General features: G+C 52.6%; 1 protein-coding gene and 1 long non-coding RNA gene across 2 annotated transcripts in view; one reads left to right on the top strand and one right to left on the bottom strand.

Annotated features, from left to right (window-relative positions):
• Positions 1–22,601, bottom strand: part of raph1a (Ras association (RalGDS/AF-6) and pleckstrin homology domains 1a) — a 216,368-nt gene that overhangs the window by 186,825 nt on the left and 6,942 nt on the right.
• LOC127931226 (uncharacterized) lies at positions 2,111–22,226 on the top strand. The gene is made up of 3 exons (XR_008140417.1): positions 2,111–2,617; positions 7,337–7,417; positions 22,003–22,226. It is a non-coding gene; the product is annotated as an uncharacterized LOC127931226 (long non-coding RNA).

The following is a 22,601-nucleotide window of genomic DNA, read 5'->3' as shown; positions in this document are numbered from 1 at the left end:
CTCCACAACAGAGACCAGCTAGATGTCTATAGGTCCCTCCACAACAGAGACCAGCTAGATGTCTATAGGTCCCCTGACCCCTCCACAACAGAGACCAGCTAGATGTCTATAGGTTCCCCTGACCCCTCTACAACAGAGACCAGCTAGATGTCTATAGGTCCCCTCCCCTCCACAACAGAGACCAGCTAGATGTCTATAGGTCCCCTCCCTCCACAACAGAGACCAGCTAGATGTCTATAGGTCCCCTGACCCCTCCACAACAGAGACCAGCTAGATGTCTATAGGTCCCCTGACCCCTCCACAACAGAGACCAGCTAGATGTCTATAGGTCCCCTCCACAACAGAGACCAGCTAGATGTCTATAGGTCCCCTCCACAACAGAGACCAGCTAGATGTCTATAGGTCCCCTCCACCGCAGAGACCAGCTAGATGTCTATAGGTCCCCTGACCCCTCCACAACAGAGACCAGCTAGATGTCTATAGGTCCCCTGACCCCTCCACAACAGAGACCAGCTAGATGTCTATAGGTCCCCTCCACAACAGAGACCAGCTAGATGTCTATAGGACCCCTCCACAACAGAGACCAGCTAGATGTCTATAGGTCCCCTCCACACAGAGACCAGCTAGATGTCTATAGGTCCCCTGACCCCTCCACAACAGAGACCAGCTAGATGTCTATAGGTCCCCTCCACAACAGAGACCAGCTAGATGTCTATAGGTCCCCTGACCCCTCCACAACAGAGACCAGCTAGATGTCTATAGGTCCCCTCCACAACAGAGACCAGCTAGATGTCTATAGGTCCCCTGACCCCTCCACAACAGAGACCAGCTAGATGTCTATAGGACCCTCCACAACAGAGACCAGCTAGATGTCTATAGGTCCCTGACCCCTCCACAACAGAGACCAGCTAGATGTCTATAGGTCCCCTCCCACAACAGAGACCAGCTAGATGTCTATAGGTCCCCTGACCCCTCCACAACAGAGACCAGCTAGATGTCTATAGGACCCCTGACCCCTCCACAACAGAGACCAGCTAGATGTCTATAGGTCCCCTGACCCCTCCACAACAGAGACCAGCTAGATGTCTATAGGTCCCCTGACCCCTCCACAACAGAGACCAGCTAGATGTCTATAGGACCCCTGACCCCTCCACAACAGAGACCAGCTAGATGTCTATAGGTCCCCTGACCCCTTCACAACAGAGACCAGCTAAATGTCTATAGGTCCCCTCCACAACAGAGACCAGCTAGATGTCTATAGGTCCCCTCCACAACAGAGACCAGCTAGATGTCTATAGGTCCCCTCCACAACAGAGACCAGCTAGATGTCTATAGGTCCCCTGACCCCTCCACAACAGAGACCAGCTAGATGTCTATAGGTCCCCTCCACAACAGAGACCAGCTAGATGTCTATAGGTCCCCTCCACAACAGAGACCAGCTAGATGTCTATAGGTTCCCTGACCCCTCCACAACAGAGACCAGCTAGATGTCTATAGGTCCCCTGACCCCTCCACAACAGAGACCAGCTAGATGTCTATAGGTCCCCTCCACAACAGAGACCAGCTAGATGTCTATAGGTCCCCTGACCCCTCCACAACAGAGACCAGCTAGATGTCTATAGGTCCCTCCACAACAGAGACCAGCTAGATGTCTATAGGTCCCCTGACCCCTCCACAACAGAGACCAGCTAGATGTCTATAGGACCCCTCCACAACAGAGACCAGCTAGATGTCTATAGGTCCCCTCCACAACAGAGACCAGCTAGATGTCTATAGGTCCCTCCACAACAGAGACCAGCTAGATGTCTATAGGTCCCCTCCACAACAGAGACCAGCTAGATGTCTATAGGTCCCCTGACCCCTCCACAACAGAGACCAGCTAGATGTCTATAGGACCCCTCCACAACAGAGACCAGCTAGATGTCTATAGGTCCCCTCCACAACAGAGACCAGCTAGATGTCTATAGGACCCCTCCACAACAGAGACCAGCTAGATGTCTATAGGACCCCTCCACAACAGAGACCAGCTAGATGTCTATAGGTCCCCTCCACAACAGAGACCAGCTAGATGTCTATAGGTCCCCTGAACCCTCCACAACAGAGACCAGCTAGATGTCTATAGGACCCCTCCACAACAGAGACCAGCTAGATGTCTATAGGTTCCCCTGACCCCTCCACAACAGAGACCAGCTAGATGTCTATAGGTCCCCTCCACAACAGAGACCAGCTAGATGTCTATAGGTTCCCCTGACCCCTCCACAACAGAGACCAGCTAGATGTCTATAGGACCCCTGACCCCTCCACAACAGAGACCAGCTAGATGTCTATAGGACCCCTGACCCCTCCACAACAGAGACCAGCTAGATGTCTATAGGTCCCCTGACCCCTCCACAACAGAGACCAGCTAGATGTCTATAGGTCCCCTGACCCCTCCACAACAGAGACCAGCTAGATGTCTATAGGTCCCCTGACCCCTTCACAACAGAGACCAGCTAAATGTCTATAGGTCCCCTCCACAACAGAGACCAGCCAGATGTCTATAGATCCCCTCCACAACAGAGACCAGCTAGATGTCTATAGGTCCCCTCCACAACAGAGACCAGCTAGATGTCTATAGGTTCCCCTGACCCCTCCACAACAGAGACCAGCTAGATGTCTATAGGTTCCCACAACAGAGACCAGCTAGATGTCCTCCACAACAGAGACCAGCTAGATGTCTATAGGTCCCTCCACAACAGAGACCAGCTAGATGTCTATAGGTCCCCTCCACAACAGAGACCAGCTAGATGTCTATAGGTCCCCTCCACAACAGAGACCAGCTAGATGTCTATAGGTCCCCTCCCTCCACAACAGAGACCAGCTAGATGTCTATAGGTCCCCTGACCCCTCCACAACAGAGACCAGCTAGATGTCTATAGGTCCACAACAGAGACCAGCTAGATGTCTATAGGTCCCCTGACCCTCCACAACAGAGACCAGCTAGATGTCTATAGGACCCCTCCACAACAGAGACCAGCTAGATGTCTATAGGTCCCCTGACCCCTCCACAACAGAGACCAGCTAGATGTCTATAGGTCCACAACAGAGACCAGCTAGATGTCTATAGGTCCCTCCACAACAGAGACCAGCTAGATGTCTATAGGTCCCCTCCACAACAGAGACCAGCTAGATGTCTATAGGTCCCCTCCCCTCCTCAACAGAGACCAGCTAGATGTCTATAGGTCCCCTGACCCCTCCACAACAGAGACCAGCTAGATGTCTATAGGACCCCTCCACAACAGAGACCAGCTAGATGTCTATAGGTCCCCCAGCTCCACAACAGAGACCAGCTAGATGTCTATAGGACCCTCCACAACAGAGACCAGCTAGATGTCTATAGGACCCCTCCACAACAGAGACCAGCTAGATGTCTATAGGTCCCTCCACAACAGAGACCAGCTAGATGTCTATAGGTCCCCTGACCCTCCACAACAGAGACCAGCTAGATGTCTATAGGACCCCTCCACAACAGAGACCAGCTAGATGTCTATAGGTCCCCCTCCACAACAGAGACCAGCTAGATGTCTATAGGTCCCCTCCACAACAGAGACCAGCTAGATGTCTATAGGTCCCCTGACCCCTCCACAACAGAGACCAGCTAGATGTCTATAGGTCCCCTGACCCCTCCACAACAGAGACCAGCTAGATGTCTATAGGTCCCCTGACCCCTCCACAACAGAGACCAGCTAGATGTCTATAGGACCCCTCCACAACAGAGACCAGCTAGATGTCTATAGGACCCCTCCACAACAGAGACCAGCTAGATGTCTATAGGTCCCCTCCACAACAGAGACCAGCTAGATGTCTATAGGACCCCTCCACAACAGAGACCAGCTAGATGTCTATAGGTCCCCTGACCCCTCCACAACAGAGACCAGCTAGATGTCTATAGGACCCCTCCACAACAGAGACCAGCTAGATGTCTATAGGTCCCCTGACCCCTCCACAACAGAGACCAGCTAGATGTCTATAGGTCCCCTCCACTCCAACAGAGACCAGCTAGATGTCTATAGGTCCCCTGACCCCTCCACAACAGAGACCAGCTAGATGTCTATAGGTCCCCTCCACAACAGAGACCAGCTAGATGTCTATAGGTCCCCTGACCCTCCACAACAGAGACCAGCTAGATGTCTATAGGACCCCTCCACAACAGAGACCAGCTAGATGTCTATAGGTCCCCTCCACAACAGAGACCAGCTAGATGTCTATAGGTCCCCTCCACAACAGAGACCAGCTAGATGTCTATAGGTCCCCTCCACAACAGAGACCAGCTAGATGTCTATAGGTCCCCTGACCCCTCCACAACAGAGACCAGCTAGATGTCTATAGGTCCCCTCCACAACAGAGACCAGCTAGATGTCTATAGGTCCCCTCCACAACAGAGACCAGCTAGATGTCTATAGGTCCCCTCCACAACAGAGACCAGCTAGATGTCTATAGGTCCCCTCCACAACAGAGACCAGCTAGATGTCTATAGGTCCCCTCCACAACAGAGACCAGCTAGATGTCTATAGGTCCCCTGACCCCTCCACAACAGAGACCAGCTAGATGTCTATAGGTCCCCTCCACTCCACAGAGACCAGCTAGATGTCTATAGGTCCCCTGACCCCTCTACAACAGAGACCAGCTAGATGTCTATAGGTCCCCTCCACAACAGAGACCAGCTAGATGTCTATAGGTTCCCCTGACCCCTCCACAACAGAGACCAGCTAGATGTCTATAGGTCCCCTGACCCCTCCACAACAGAGACCAGCTAGATGTCTATAGGTCCCCTCCACAACAGAGACCAGCTAGATGTCTATAGGTCCCCTGACCCCTCCACAACAGAGACCAGCTAGATGTCTATAGGACCCCTCCACAACAGAGACCAGCTAGATGTCTATAGGTCCCCTGACCCCTCCACAACAGAGACCAGCTAGATGTCTATAGGTCCCCTCCACAACAGAGACCAGCTAGATGTCTATAGGTCCCCTCCACAACAGAGACCAGCTAGATGTCTATAGGTCCCCCCCTCCACAACAGAGACCAGCTAGATGTCTATAGGTCCCTCCACAACAGAGACCAGCTAGATGTCTATAGGTCCCCTGACCCCTCCACAACAGAGACCAGCTAGATGTCTATAGGACCCCTCCACAACAGAGACCAGCTAGATGTCTATAGGTCCCCTCCACAACAGAGACCAGCTAGATGTCTATAGGTCCCCTCCACAACAGAGACCAGCTAGATGTCTATAGGTCCCCTCCACAACAGAGACCAGCTAGATGTCTATAGGTCCCCTCCCCTCCACAACAGAGACCAGCTAGATGTCTATAGGTCCCCTGACCCTCCACAACAGAGACCAGCTAGATGTCTATAGGACCCCTCCACAACAGAGACCAGCTAGATGTCTATAGGTCCCCTGACCCCTCCACAACAGAGACCAGCTAGATGTCTATAGGTCCCCTCCACAACAGAGACCAGCTAGATGTCTATAGGTCCCCTGACCCCTCCACAACAGAGACCAGCTAGATGTCTATAGGTCCCCTCCCCTCACACAGAGACCAGCTAGATGTCTATAGGTCCCCTGACCCCTCCACAACAGAGACCAGCTAGATGTCTATAGGTCCCCTCCACAACAGAGACCAGCTAGATGTCTATAGGTCCCCTCCACAACAGAGACCAGCTAGATGTCTATAGGTCCCCTCCACAACAGAGACCAGCTAGATGTCTATAGGTCCCCTCCACAACAGAGACCAGCTAGATGTCTATAGGTCCCCTGACCCCTCCACAACAGAGACCAGCTAGATGTCTATAGGACCCCTCCACAACAGAGACCAGCTAGATGTCTATAGGACCCCTCCACAACAGAGACCAGCTAGATGTCTATAGGACCCCTCCACAACAGAGACCAGCTAGATGTCTATAGGACCCCTCCACAACAGACCAGCTAGATGTCTATAGGTCCCCTCCACAACAGAGACCAGCTAGATGTCTATAGGTCCCCTGACCCTCCACAACAGAGACCAGCTAGATGTCTATAGGTCCCCTCCACAACAGAGACCAGCTAGATGTCTATAGGTCCCCTGACCCTCCACAACAGAGACCAGCTAGATGTCTATAGGTCCCCCCCACAACAGAGACCAGCTAGATGTCTATAGGTTCCCCTGACCCCTCCACAACAGAGACCAGCTAGATGTCTATAGGTCCCCTGACCCTCCACAACAGAGACCAGCTAGATGTCTATAGGTCCCCTGACCCCTCCACAACAGAGACCAGCTAGATGTCTATAGGTCCCCTGACCCTCCACAACAGAGACCAGCTAGATGTCTATAGGACCCCTGACCCCTCCACAACAGAGACCAGCTAGATGTCTATAGGTCCCCTGACCCCTCCACAACAGAGACCAGCTAGATGTCTATAGGTCCCCCCCTCCACAACAGAGACCAGCTAGATGTCTATAGACCCTCCCTCCACAACAGAGACCAGCTAGATGTCTATAGGTCCCCTGACTCTCCACAACAGAGACCAGCTAGATGTCTATAGGTTCCCTGACCCCTCCACAACAGAGACCAGCTAGATGTCTATAGGTCCCCTCCACAACAGAGACCAGCTAGATGTCTATAGGTCCCTCCCTCCACAACAGAGACCAGCTAGATGTCTATAGGTCCCCTCCACAACAGAGACCAGCTAGATGTCTATAGGTCCCCTCCCCTCCACAACAGAGACCAGCTAGATGTCTATAGGACCCCTCCACAACAGAGACCAGCTAGATGTCTATAGGTCCCCTCCACAACAGAGACCAGCTAGATGTCTATAGGACCCTCCACAACAGAGACCAGCTAGATGTCTATAGGTCCCCTGACCCCTCCACAACAGAGACCAGCTAGATGTCTATAGGTCTCCCTGACCCCTCCACAACAGAGACCAGCTAGATGTCTATAGGTCCCCTGACCCCTCCACAACAGAGACCAGCTAGATGTCTATAGGACCCCTCCACAACAGAGACCAGCTATATGTCTATAGGTCCCCTGACCCCTCCACAGCAGAGACCAGCTAGATGTCTATAGGTCCCCTCCACAACAGAGACCAACTAGATGTCTATAGGTCTCCCTGACCCCTCTACAACAGAGACCAGCTAGATGTCTATAGGACCCCTGACCCCTCCACAACAGAGACCAGCTGGATGTCTATAGGACCCCTCCACAGCAGAGACCAGCTAGATGTCTATAGGACCCCTGACCCCTCCACAACAGAGACCAGCTAGATGTCTATAGGACCCCTGACCCCTCCACAACAGAGACCAGCTAGATGTCTATAGGTCCCCTGACCCCTTCACAACAGAGACCAGCTAAATGTCTATAGGTCCCCTCCACAACAGAGACCAGCTAGATGTCTATAGGTCCCCCCTCCACAACAGAGACCAGCTAGATGTCTATAGGTCCCCTGACCCCTCCACAACAGAGACCAGCTAGATGTCTATAGGTCCCCTGACCCCTCTACAACAGAGACCAGCTAGATGTCTATAGGTCCCCTCCCCTCACAACAGAGACCAGCTAGATGTCTATAGGACCCCTCCACAACAGAGACCAGCTAGATGTCTATAGGTCCCCTCCACAACAGAGACCAGCTAGATGTCTATAGGTCCCCTCCACAACAGAGACCAGCTAGATGTCTATAGGTTCCTAGATGTCTATAGGACACCCTCCACAACAGAGACCAGCTAGATGTCTATAGGTCCCCTGACCCCTCCACAACAGAGACCAGCTAGATGTCTATAGGTCCCCTCCCCTCCACAACAGAGACCAGCTAGATGTCTATAGGTCCCCTGACCCCTCCACAACAGAGACCAGCTAGATGTCTATAGGTCCCCTCCACAACAGAGACCAGCTAGATGTCTATAGGTCCCCTGACCCCTCCACAACAGAGACCAGCTAGATGTCTATAGGACCCCTCCACAACAGAGACCAGCTAGATGTCTATAGGTCCCCTCCACAACAGAGACCAGCTAGATGTCTATAGGTCCCCCCCTCCACAACAGAGACCAGCTAGATGTCTATAGGTCCCTCCACAACAGAGACCAGCTAGATGTCTATAGGTCCCCTGACCCTCCACAACAGAGACCAGCTAGATGTCTATAGGACCCCTCCACAACAGAGACCAGCTAGATGTCTATAGACCCTCCACAACAGAGACCAGCTAGATGTCTATAGGTCCCCTCCACAACAGAGACCAGCTAGATGTCTATAGGTCCCCTGACCCTCCACAACAGAGACCAGCTAGATGTCTATAGGACCCCTCCACAACAGAGACCAGCTAGATGTCTATAGGTCCCCTGACCCCTCCACAACAGAGACCAGCTAGATGTCTATAGGTCCCCTGACCCCTCCACAACAGAGACCAGCTAGATGTCTATAGGTCCCCTCCACAACAGAGACCAGCTAGATGTCTATAGGTCCCCTCCACAACAGAGACCAGCTAGATGTCTATAGGTCCCCTGACCCCTCCACAACAGAGACCAGCTAGATGTCTATAGGTTCCCCTGACCCCTCACAACAGAGACCAGCTAGATGTCTATAGGTCCCCTCCACAACAGAGACCAGCTAGATGTCTATAGGTCCCTCCACAACAGAGACCAGCTAGATGTCTATAGGTCCCCTCCACAACAGAGACCAGCTAGATGTCTATAGGTCCCCTGACCCCTCTACAACAGAGACCAGCTAGATGTCTATAGGTCCCCTCCACAACTGAGACCAGCTAGATGTCTATAGGACCCCTCCACAACAGAGACCAGCTAGATGTCTATAGGACCCCACCACAACAGAGACCAGCTAGATGTCTATAGGTCCCCTGACCCCTCCACAACAGAGACCAGCTAGATGTCTATAGGTCCCCTCCACAACAGAGACCAGCTAGATGTCTATAGGTCCCCTGACCCCTCCACAACAGAGACCAGCTAGATGTCTATAGGACCCTCTCACAACAGAGACCAGCTAGATGTCTATAGGTTCCCCTGACCCCTCCACAACAGAGACCAGCTAGATGTCTATAGGTCCCTCCACTCCACAGAGACCAGCTAGATGTCTATAGGTCCCCTGACCCCTCCACAACAGAGACCAGCTAGATGTCTATAGGTCCCCTGACCCCTCCACAACAGAGACCAGCTAGATGTCTATAGGACCCCTCCACAACAGAGACCAGCTAGATGTCTATAGGTCCCCTGACCCCTCCACAGCAGAGACCAGCTAGATGTCTATAGGACCCCTGACCCCTCCACAACAGAGACCAGCTAGATGTCTATAGGTCCCCTGACCCCTCCACAACAGAGACCAGCTAGATGTCTATAGGTCCCCTCCACAACAGAGACCAGCTAGATGTCTATAGGACCCTCCACAACAGAGACCAGCTAGATGTCTATAGGTCCCCTCCACAACAGAGACCAGCTAGATGTCTATAGGTCCCCTGACCCTCCACAACAGAGACCAGCTAGATGTCTATAGGTCCCTCCACAACAGAGACCAGCTAGATGTCTATAGGACCCTCCACAACAGAGACCAGCTAGATGTCTATAGGTCCCTCCACAACAGAGACCAGCTAGATGTCTATAGGTCCCCTCCACAACAGAGACCAGCTAGATGTCTATAGGTCCCCTGACCCCTCCACAACAGAGACCAGCTAGATGTCTATAGGTCCCCTCCCCAGACCCCTCCACAACAGAGACCAGCTAGATGTCTATAGGTCCCTCCACAACAGAGACCAGCTAGATGTCTATAGGTCCCCTCCCCTCCACAACAGAGACCAGCTAGATGTCTATAGGACCCCTCCACAACAGAGACCAGCTAGATGTCTATAGGTCCCCTGACCCTCCACAACAGAGACCAGCTAGATGTCTATAGGTCCCCTGACCCCTCCACAACAGAGACCAGCTAGATGTCTATAGGTCCCCTCCACAACAGAGACCAGCTAGATGTCTATAGGTCCCCTCCACAACAGAGACCAGCTAGATGTCTATAGGTCCCCTCCACAACAGAGACCAGCTAGATGTCTATAGGTCCCCTGACCCTCCACAACAGAGACCAGCTAGATGTCTATAGGTCCCCTCCACAACAGAGACCAGCTAGATGTCTATAGGTCCCCCTCCACAACAGAGACCAGCTAGATGTCTATAGGTCCCCTCCACAGCAGAGACCAGCTAGATGTCTATAGGACCCCTCCACAACAGAGACCAGCTAGATGTCTATAGGACCCCTCCACAGCAGAGACCAGCTAGATGTCTATAGGTCCCCTGACCCCTCCACAACAGAGACCAGCTAGATGTCTATAGGTCCCCTGACCCCTCCACAACAGAGACCAGCTAGATGTCTATAGGTCCCCTGACCCCTCCACAACAGAGACCAGCTAGATGTCTATAGGTCCCCTCCACAACAGAGACCAGCTAGATGTCTATAGGTCCCCTGACCCCTCCACAACAGAGACCAGCTAGATGTCTATAGGTCCCCTCCCACAACAGAGACCAGCTAGATGTCTATAGGTCCCTAGATGTCTGACCCCTCCACAACAGAGACCAGCTAGATGTCTATAGGACCCCTCCACAACAGAGACCAGCTAGATGTCTATAGGACCCCTCCACAGCAGAGACCAGCTAGATGTCTATAGGACCCCTCCACAACAGAGACCAGCTAGATGTCTATAGGACCCCTCCACAGCAGAGACCAGCTAGATGTCTATAGGTCCCCTGACCCCTCCACAACAGAGACCAGCTAGATGTCTATAGGTCCCCTGACCCCTCTACAACAGAGACCAGCTAGATGTCTATAGGTCCCCTGACCCCTCCACAACAGAGACCAGCTAGATGTCTATAGGACCCCTCCACAACAGAGACCAGCTAGATGTCTATAGGTCCCCTCCACAACAGAGACCAGCTAGATGTCTATAGGTCCCTCCACAACAGAGACCAGCTAGATGTCTATAGGTCCCCTGACCCTCCACAACAGAGACCAGCTAGATGTCTATAGGTCCCCTCCACAACAGAGACCAGCTAGATGTCTATAGGTTCCCTGACCCCTCCACAACAGAGACCAGCTAGATGTCTATAGGTCCCCTCCACAACAGAGACCAGCTAGATGTCTATAGGTCCCCTGACCACAACAGAGACCAGCTAGATGTCTATAGGTCCCCTCCACAACAGAGACCAGCTAGATGTCTATAGGTCCCCTGACCCTCCACAACAGAGACCAGCTAGATGTCTATAGGTCCCCTGACCCCTCCACAACAGAGACCAGCTAGATGTCTATAGGTCCCCTGACCCCTCCACAACAGAGACCAGCTAGATGTCTATAGGTCCCCTGACCCTAGATGTCTCCACAACAGAGACCAGCTAGATGTCTATAGGTCCCCTCCACAACAGAGACCAGCTAGATGTCTATAGGTCCCCTCCACAACAGAGACCAGCTAGATGTCTATAGGTCCCCTGACCCTTCCACAACAGAGACCAGCTAGATGTCTATAGGTCCCCTGACCCCTCCACAACAGAGACCAGCTAGATGTCTATAGGTCCCCTCCACAACAGAGACCAGCTAGATGTCTATAGGTCCCCTCCACAACAGAGACCAGCTAGATGTCTATAGGTCCCTCCACAACAGAGACCAGCTAGATGTCTATAGGTCCCCTCCACAACAGAGACCAGCTAGATGTCTATAGGTCCCCTGACCCCTCCACAACAGAGACCAGCTAGATGTCTATAGGTCCCCTGACCCCTCCACAACAGAGACCAGCTAGATGTCTATAGGTCCCCCCTCCACAACAGAGACCAGCTAGATGTCTATAGGTCCCCTGACCCCTCCACAACAGAGACCAGCTAGATGTCTATAGGTCCCTCCACAACAGAGACCAGCTAGATGTCTATAGGTCCCCTGACCCCTCCACAACAGAGACCAGCTAGATGTCTATAGGTCCTCCACAACAGAGACCAGCTAGATGTCTATAGGTCCCCTCCACAACAGAGACCAGCTAGATGTCTATAGGTCCCCTCCACAACAGAGACCAGCTAGATGTCTATAGGTCCCCCCCTCCACAACAGAGACCAGCTAGATGTCTATAGGTCCCCTCCCTCCACAACAGAGACCAGCTAGATGTCTATAGGTCCCCCTGACCCCTCCACAACAGAGACCAGCTAGATGTCTATAGGTCCCCCCCTCCACAACAGAGACCAGCTAGATGTCTATAGGTCCCCTCCACAACAGAGACCAGCTAGATGTCTATAGGTCCCCTGACCCCTCCACAACAGAGACCAGCTAGATGTCTATAGGTCCCTCCACAACAGAGACCAGCTAGATGTCTATAGGTCCCCTGACCCTCCACAACAGAGACCAGCTAGATGTCTATAGGTCCCCTCCACAACAGAGACCAGCTAGATGTCTATAGGTCCCCTGACCCCTCCACAACAGAGACCAGCTAGATGTCTATAGGTCCCCTCCACAACAGAGACCAGCTAGATGTCTATAGGTCCCCTGACCCCTCCACAACAGAGACCAGCTAGATGTCTATAGGTCCCCTGACCCCTCCACAACAGAGACCAGCTAGATGTCTATAGGTCCCCTCCACAACAGAGACCAGCTAGATGTCTATAGGTCCCCTGACCCCTCCACAACAGAGACCAGCTAGATGTCTATAGGTCCCCTGACCCCTCCACAACAGAGACCAGCTAGATGTCTATAGGTCCCCTGACCCCTCCACAACAGAGACCAGCTAGATGTCTATAGGTCCCCTCCACAACAGAGACCAGCTAGATGTCTATAGGTCCCCTCCACAACAGAGACCAGCTAGATGTCTATAGGTCCCTCCACAACAGAGACCAGCTAGATGTCTATAGGTCCCCTGACCCTCCACAACAGAGACCAGCTAGATGTCTATAGGTTCCCTGACCCCTCCACAACAGAGACCAGCTAGATGTCTATAGGTCCCCTCCACAACAGAGACCAGCTAGATGTCTATAGGTCCCCTCCACAACAGAGACCAGCTAGATGTCTATAGGTCCCTGACCCCTCCACAACAGAGACCAGCTAGATGTCTATAGGTCCCTCCACAACAGAGACCAGCTAGATGTCTATAGGTCCCCCCTCCACAACAGAGACCAGCTAGATGTCTATAGGTCCCCTCCACAACAGAGACCAGCTAGATGTCTATAGGTCCCCCTGACCCTCCACAACAGAGACCAGCTAGATGTCTATAGGTCCCCTGACCCTCCACAACAGAGACCAGCTAGATGTCTATAGGTCCCCCTCCACAACAGAGACCAGCTAGATGTCTATAGGTCCCCTCCACAACAGAGACCAGCTAGATGTCTATAGGTCCCCTCCACAACAGAGACCAGCTAGATGTCTATAGGTCCCCTGACCCCTCCACAACAGAGACCAGCTAGATGTCTATAGGTCCCCTGACCCCTCCACAACAGAGACCAGCTAGATGTCTATAGGTCCCCCACAACAGAGACCAGCTAGATGTCCCCTCCACAACAGAGACCAGCTAGATGTCTATAGGACCCCTCCACAACAGAGACCAGCTAGATGTCTATAGGTCCCCTCCACAACAGAGACCAGCTAGATGTCTATAGGTCCCCTCCCCTCCACAACAGAGACCAGCTAGATGTCTATAGGTCCCCTCCACAACAGAGACCAGCTAGATGTCTATAGGTCCCTCCACAACAGAGACCAGCTAGATGTCTATAGGTCCCTGACCCCTCCACAACAGAGACCAGCTAGATGTCTATAGGACCCCTCCACAACAGAGACCAGCTAGATGTCTATAGGTCCCCTGACCCCTCCACAACAGAGACCAGCTAGATGTCTATAGGTCCCCTCCACAACAGAGACCAGCTAGATGTCTATAGGTCCCTGACCCCTCCACAACAGAGACCAGCTAGATGTCTATAGGACCCCTGACCCCTCCACAACAGAGACCAGCTAGATGTCTATAGGTCCCCTGACCCCTCCACAACAGAGACCAGCTAGATGTCTATAGGTCCCCTGACCCCCACAACAGAGACCAGCTAGATGTCTATAGGTCCCCTGACCCCTCCACAACAGAGACCAGCTAGATGTCTATAGGTCCCCTGACCCCTCCACAACAGAGACCAGCTAGATGTCTATAGGTCCCCTCCACAACAGAGACCAGCTAGATGTCTATAGGTCCCCTCCACAACAGAGACCAGCTAGATGTCTATAGGTCCCCTGACCCCTCCACAACAGAGACCAGCTAGATGTCTATAGGTCCCCTGACCCCTCCACAGCAGAGACCAGCTAGATGTCTATAGGTCCCCTCCACAACAGAGACCAGCTAGATGTCTATAGGTCCCCTCCACACACAGAGACCAGCTAGATGTCTATAGGTCCCCTGACCCTCCACAACAGAGACCAGCTAGATGTCTATAGGTCCCCTGACCCCTCCACAACAGAGACCAGCTAGATGTCTATAGGTCCCCTCCACAACAGAGACCAGCTAGATGTCTATAGGTCCCTCCCTCCACAACAGAGACCAGCTAGATGTCTATAGGTCCCCTCCACAACAGAGACCAGCTAGATGTCTATAGGTCCCCTCCACAACAGAGACCAGCTAGATGTCTATAGGTCCCCCACAACAGAGACCAGCTAGATGTCTATAGGTCCCCTGACCCTCCACAACAGAGACCAGCTAGATGTCTATAGGTCCCTGACCCCTCCACAACAGAGACCAGCTAGATGTCTATAGGTCCCTCCCTCCACAACAGAGACCAGCTAGATGTCTATAGGTCCCCCCCACAACAGAGACCAGCTAGATGTCTATAGGTCCCCTGACCCATCCACAACAGAGACCAGCTAGATGTCTATAGGTCCCCTCCACAACAGAGACCAGCTAGATGTCTATAGGTCCCCTGACCCCTCCACAACAGAGACCTGCTAGATGTCTATAGGTCCCCTGACCCCTCTACAACAGAGACCAGCTAGATGTCTATAGGACCCCTCCACAGCAGAGACCAGCTAGATGTCTATAGGTCCCTCCACAACAGAGACCAGCTAGATGTCTATAGGTCCCCTCCACAACAGAGACCAGCTAGATGTCTATAGGTCCCTCCACAACAGAGACCAGCTAGATGTCTATAGGTCCCCCCCTCCACAACAGAGACCAGCTAGATGTCTATAGGTCCCCTGACCCCTCCACAACAGAGACCAGCTAGATGTCTATAGGTCCCCTGACCCCTCCACAACAGAGACCAGCTAGATGTCTATAGGACCCCTGACCCCTCCACAACAGAGACCAGCTAGATGTCTATAGGACCCCTGACCCCTCCACAACAGAGACCAGCTAGATGTCTATAGGACCCCTGACCCCTCCACAACAGAGACCAGCTAGATGTCTATAGGTCCCCTCCACAACAGAGACCAGCTAGATGTCTATAGGACCCCCCCTCCACAACAGAGACCAGCTAGATGTCTATAGGTCCCCTGACCCCTCCACAACAGAGACCAGCTAGATGTCTATAGGTCCCCTCCACAACAGAGACCAGCTAGATGTCTATAGGTCCCTCCACAACAGAGACCAGCTAGATGTCTATAGGTCCCCTGACCCTCCACAACAGAGACCAGCTAGATGTCTATAGGTCCCCTGACCCTCCACAACAGAGACCAGCTAGATGTCTATAGGTCCCCTCCACAACAGAGACCAGCTAGATGTCTATAGGTCCCCTCCACAACAGAGACCAGCTAGATGTCTATAGGTCCCCTCCACAACAGAGACCAGCTAGATGTCTATAGGACCCCTCCACAACAGAGACCAGCTAGATGTCTATAGGTCCCCTGAGACCCTAGATGTCTACCACAGAGAGACCAGCTAGATGTCTATAGGTCCCCTGACCCCTCCACAACAGAGACCAGCTAGATGTCTATAGGTCCCCTCCACAACAGAGACCAGCTAGATGTCTATAGGTCCCCTGACCCCTCCACAACAGAGACCAGCTAGATGTCTATAGGTCCCCCCCTCCACAACAGAGACCAGCTAGATGTCTATAGGTCCCCTGACCCCTCCACAACAGAGACCAGCTAGATGTCTATAGGACCCCTCCACAACAGAGACCAGCTAGATGTCTATAGGTCCCTGACTCCACAACAGAGACCAGCTAGATGTCTATAGGTCCCCTCCACAACAGAGACCAGCTAGATGTCTATAGGTCCCCTCCACAACAGAGACCAGCTAGATGTCCCCCTCCACAACAGAGACCAGCTAGATGTCTATAGGTCCCCTCCTCAACAGAGACCAGCTAGATGTCTATAGGTCCCCTGACCCCTCCACAACAGAGACCAGCTAGATGTCTATAGGTCCCCTCCACAACAGAGACCAGCTAGATGTCTATAGGTCCCCTGACCCCTCCACAACAGAGACCAGCTAGATGTCTATAGGTCCCTCCACAACAGAGACCAGCTAGATGTCTATAGGTCCCCTCCCCTCCACAACAGAGACCAGCTAGATGTCTATAGGTCCCCTCCACAACAGAGACCAGCTAGATGTCTATAGGTCCCCTGACCCCTCCACAACAGAGACCAGCTAGATGTCTATAGGTCCCCTCCACAACAGAGACCAGCTAGATGTCTATAGGTCCCCTGACCCCTCCACAACAGAGACCAGCTAGATGTCTATAGGTCCCCTCCACAACAGAGACCAGCTAGATGTCTATAGGTTCCCCTGACCCCTCCACAACAGAGACCAGCTAGATGTCTATAGGTCCCCTCCACAACAGAGACCAGCTAGATGTCTATAGGTCCCCTGACCCCTCCACAACAGAGACCAGCTAGATGTCTATAGGACCCCTGACCCCTCCACAACAGAGACCAGCTAGATGTCTATAGGTCCCCTGACCCCTCCACAACAGAGACCAGCTAGATGTCTATAGGACCCCTGACCCCTCCACAACAGAGACCAGCTAGATGTCTATAGGTCCCCTGACCCCTCCACAACAGAGACCAGCTAGATGTCTATAGGTCCCCTGACCCCTCCACAACAGAGACCAGCTAGATGTCTATAGGACCCCTCCACAGCAGAGACCAGCTAGATGTCTATAGGACCCCTCCACAACAGAGACCAGCTAGATGTCTATAGGTCCCCTGACCTTCCACAACAGAGACCAGCTAGATGTCTATAGGTCCCCTGACCCCTCTACAACAGAGACCAGCTAGATGTCTATAGGTCCCTCCACAACAGAGACCAGCTAGATGTCTATAGGTCCCTCCACAACAGAGACCAGCTAGATGTCTATAGGTCCCCTGACCCTTCCACAACAGAGACCAGCTAGATGTCTATAGGTCCCCTGACCCCTCCACAACAGAGACCAGCTAGATGTCTATAGGTCCCCTCCACAACAGAGACCAGCTAGATGTCTATAGGTCCCCTCCACAGCAGAGACCAGCTAGATGTCTATAGGTCCCCCACAACAGAGACCAGCTAGATGTCTATAGGTCCCCTCCACAACAGAGACCAGCTAGATGTCTATAGGTCCCCTGACCCTCCACAACAGAGACCAGCTAGATGTCTATAGGTCCCCTGACCCCTCCACAACAGAGACCAGCTAGATGTCTATAGGTCCCTCCACAACAGAGACCAGCTAGATGTCTATAGGTCCCCTCCACAACAGAGACCAGCTAGATGTCTATAGGTCCCCTCCACAACAGAGACCAGCTAGATGTCTATAGGTCCCCTGACCCCTCCACAACAGAGACCAGCTAGATGTCTATAGGTCCCCTCCACAACAGAGACCAGCTAGATGTCTATAGGTCCCCTGACCCTCCACAACAGAGACCAGCTAGATGTCTATAGGTCCCTCCACAACAGAGACCAGCTAGATGTCTATAGGACCCCTCCACAACAGAGACCAGCTAGATGTCTATAGGTCCCCTCCACAACAGAGACCAGCTAGATGTCTATAGGTCCCCCCTCCACAACAGAGACCAGCTAGATGTCTATAGGTCCCCTGACCCTCCACAACAGAGACCAGCTAGATGTCTATAGGACCCCTCCACAACAGAGACCAGCTAGATGTCTATAGGTTCCCTGACCCTCCACAACAGAGACCAGCTAGATGTCTATAGGTCCCCCCCTCCACAACAGAGACCAGCTAGATGTCTATAGGTCCCCTGACCCTCCACAACAGAGACCAGCTAGATGTCTATAGGACCCTGACCCTCCACAACAGAGACCAGCTAGATGTCTATAGGACCCCTGACCCCTCCACAACAGAGACCAGCTAGATGTCTATAGGACCCCTGACCCTCCACAACAGAGACCAGCTAGATGTCTATAGGACCCCTGACCCCTCCACAACAGAGACCAGCTAGATGTCTATAGGTCCCCTGACCCTTCACAACAGAGACCAGCTAAATGTCTATAGGTCCCCTCCACAACAGAGACCAGCTAGATGTCTATAGATCCCCTCCACAACAGAGACCAGCTAGATGTCTATAGGTCCCCTGACCCTTCCACAACAGAGACCAGCTGGATGTCTATAGGTTCCCCTGACCCCTCTACAACAGAGACCAGCTAGATGTCTATAGGTCCCCTCCACAACAGAGACCAGCTAGATGTCTATAGGTCCCTCCACAGAGAGACCAGCTAGATGTCTATAGGTCCCCTCCACAACAGAGACCAGCTAGATGTCTATAGGTCCCCTCCACAACAGAGACCAGCTAGATGTCTATAGGTCCCTGACCCCTCTACAACAGAGACCAGCTAGATGTCTATAGGTCCCCTGACCCCTCCACAACAGAGACCAGCTAGATGTCTATAGGTCCCCTCCACAACAGAGACCAGCTAGATGTCTATAGGTTCCCCTGACCCCTCCACAACAGAGAATAGCTAGATGTCTATAGGTCCCCTCCACAACAGAGACCAGCTAGATGTCTATAGGTCCCCTGACCCCTCCACAACAGAGACCAGCTAGATGTCTATAGGTCCCCTCCACAACAGAGACCAGCTAGATGTCTATAGGTCCCCTCCACAACAGAGACCAGCTAGATGTCTATAGGTCCCTCCACAACAGAGACCAGCTAGATGTCTATAGGTCCCCTCCACAACAGAGACCAGCTAGATGTCTATAGGTCCCCTCCCCTCCACAACAGAGACCAGCTAGATGTCTATAGGTCCCCTCCACAACAGAGACCAGCTAGATGTCTATAGGTCCCCTGACCCCTCCACAACAGAGACCAGCTAGATGTCTATAGGTCCCCTCCACAACAGAGACCAGCTAGATGTCTATAGGTCCCCTCCACAACAGAGACCAGCTAGATGTCTATAGGTCCCCTCCACAACAGAGACCAGCTAGATGTCTATAGGTCCCTCCACAACAGAGACCAGCTAGATGTCTATAGGTCCCCCCCACAACAGAGACCAGCTAGATGTCTATAGGTCCCCTCCACAACAGAGACCAGCTAGATGTCTATAGGACCCCTCCACAACAGAGACCAGCTAGATGTCTATAGGTTCCCCTGACCCTCCACAACAGAGACCAGCTAGATGTCTATAGGTCCCCTCCACAACAGAGACCAGCTAGATGTCTATAGGTTCCCCTGACCCTCCACAACAGAGACCAGCTAGATGTCTATAGGTCCCCTGACCCCTCCACAACAGAGACCAGCTAGATGTCTATAGGACCCCTGACCCCTCCACAACAGAGACCAGCTAGATGTCTATAGGTCCCCTGACCCCTCCACAACAGAGACCAGCTAGATGTCTATAGGTCCCCTGACCCCTCCACAACAGAGACCAGCTAGATGTCTATAGGTCCCCTGACCCCTCCACAACAGAGACCAGCTAGATGTCTATAGGTCCCCTCCACAACAGAGACCAGCTAGATGTCTATAGGTCCCCTCCACAACAGAGACCAGCTAGATGTCTATAGGTCCCCTCCACAACAGAGACCAGCTAGATGTCTATAGGTCCCCTGACCCCTCCACAACAGAGACCAGCTAGATGTCTATAGGTCCCCTGACCCCTCCACAACAGAGACCAGCTAGATGTCTATAGGTCCCCTCCACAACAGAGACCAGCTAGATGTCTATAGGTCCCCTCCACAACAGAGACCAGCTAGATGTCTATAGGTTCCCCTGACCCCTCCACAACAGAGACCAGCTAGATGTCTATAGGTCCCCTCCACAACAGAGACCAGCTAGATGTCTATAGGTCCCCTGACCCTCCCAACAGAGACCAGCTAGATGTCTATAGGTCCCCCCCACAACAGAGACCAGCTAGATGTCTATAGGTCCCCTCCACAACAGAGACCAGCTAGATGTCTATAGGTCCCCTGACCCCTCCACAACAGAGACCAGCTAGATGTCTATAGGTCCCCCTGACCCCTCCACAACAGAGACCAGCTAGATGTCTATAGGTCCCCTGACCCTCCACAACAGAGACCAGCTAGATGTCTATAGGTCCCTCCACAACAGAGACCAGCTAGATGTCTATAGGTCCCCTCCACAACAGAGACCAGCTAGATGTCTATAGGTCCCTCCACAACAGAGACCAGCTAGATGTCTATAGGTCCCCTGACCCTCCACAACAGAGACCAGCTAGATGTCTATAGGTCCCCTGACCCTCCACAACAGAGACCAGCTAGATGTCTATAGGTCCCCTCCACAACAGAGACCAGCTAGATGTCTATAGGTCCCCTCCACAACAGAGACCAGCTAGATGTCTATAGGTCCCCTCCCCTCCACAACAGAGACCAGCTAGATGTCTATAGGTCCCCTCCACAACAGAGACCAGCTAGATGTCTATAGGTCCCCTGACCCCTCCACAACAGAGACCAGCTAGATGTCTATAGGTCCCCTGACCCTCCACAACAGAGACCAGCTAGATGTCTATAGGTCCCCTGACCCTCCACAACAGAGACCAGCTAGATGTCTATAGGTCCCTGACCCCTCCACAACAGAGACCAGCTAGATGTCTATAGGTCCCCTGACCCCTCCACAACAGAGACCAGCTAGATGTCTATAGGACCCCTCCACAACAGAGACCAGCTAGATGTCTATAGGTCCCCTCCACAACAGAGACCAGCTAGATGTCTATAGGTCCCCTGACCCTCACAACAGAGACCAGCTAGATGTCTATAGGTCCCCTCCACAACAGAGACCAGCTAGATGTCTATAGGTCCCCTGACCCTCCACAACAGAGACCAGCTAGATGTCTATAGGTCCCCTGACCCTCCACAACAGAGACCAGCTAGATGTCTATAGGTCCCCTGACCCTCCACAACAGAGACCAGCTAGATGTCTATAGGTCCCTGACCCCTCCACAACAGAGACCAGCTAGATGTCTATAGGTCCCCTGACCCTCCACAACAGAGACCAGCTAGATGTCTATAGGTCCCCTCCACAACAGAGACCAGCTAGATGTCTATAGGTCCCCTCCACAACAGAGACCAGCTAGATGTCTATAGGTCCCCTGACCCTCCACAACAGAGACCAGCTAGATGTCTATAGGTCCCCTGACCCCTCCACAACAGAGACCAGCTAGATGTCTATAGGTCCCCTCCACAACAGAGACCAGCTAGATGTCTATAGGTCCCTCCACAACAGAGACCAGCTAGATGTCTATAGGTCCCTCCACAACAGAGACCAGCTAGATGTCTATAGGTTCCCCTGACCCCTCCACAACAGAGAATAGCTAGATGTCTATAGGTCCCCTGACCCCTCCACAACAGAGACCAGCTAGATGTCTATAGGTCCCCTCCACAACAGAGACCAGCTAGATGTCTATAGGACCCCTGACCACTCCACAACAGAGACCAGCTAGATGTCTATAGGTCCCCTCCACAACAGAGACCAGCTAGATGTCTATAGGTCCCCTGACCCTCCACAACAGAGACCAGCTAGATGTCTATAGGTCCCTGACCCCTCCACAACAGAGACCAGCTAGATGTCTATAGGTCCCCTGACCCCTCCACAACAGAGACCAGCTAGATGTCTATAGGTCCCCTCCACAACAGAGACCAGCCAGATGTCTATAGATCCCCTCCACAACAGAGACCAGCTAGATGTCTATAGGTCCCCTGACTCTTCCACAACAGAGACCAGCTGGATGTCTATAGGTTCCCCTGACCCCTCTACAACAGAGACCAGCTTGATGTCTATACGTCCCCTCCACAACAGAGACCAGCTAGATGTCTATATGTCCCCTCCACAGCAGAGACAAGCTTGATGTCTATAGGTCCCCTCCACAACAGAGACCAGCTAGATGTCTATATGTCCCCTCCACAGCAGAGACCAGGTAGATGTCTATAGGTTCCCCTGACGCCTCCACAACAGAGACCAGCTAGATGTATATAGGTCCCCTGACCCCTCCACAACAAAGACCAGCTAGATGTCTATAGCACCCCTCCACAACAGAGACCAGCTAGATGTCTATAGGTCCCCTCCACAACAGAGACCAGCTAGATGTCTATAGGTCCCCTCCACAACAGAGACCAGCTAGATGTCTATAGGTCCCCTGACCCCCACAACAGAGACCAGCTAGATGTCTATAGGTCCCTCCACAACAGAGACCAGCTAGATGTCTATAGGTTCCCCTGA

The sequence above is a fragment of the Oncorhynchus keta genome, chromosome 7, assembly GCF_023373465.1.
Source record: "Oncorhynchus keta strain PuntledgeMale-10-30-2019 chromosome 7, Oket_V2, whole genome shotgun sequence".
In the NCBI taxonomy this organism is placed as follows: domain Eukaryota; kingdom Metazoa; phylum Chordata; class Actinopteri; order Salmoniformes; family Salmonidae; genus Oncorhynchus; species Oncorhynchus keta.
The sequence above is the reverse complement of the archived record's forward strand: the minus strand, read 5'-3'. Positions and strand labels throughout refer to the sequence as shown.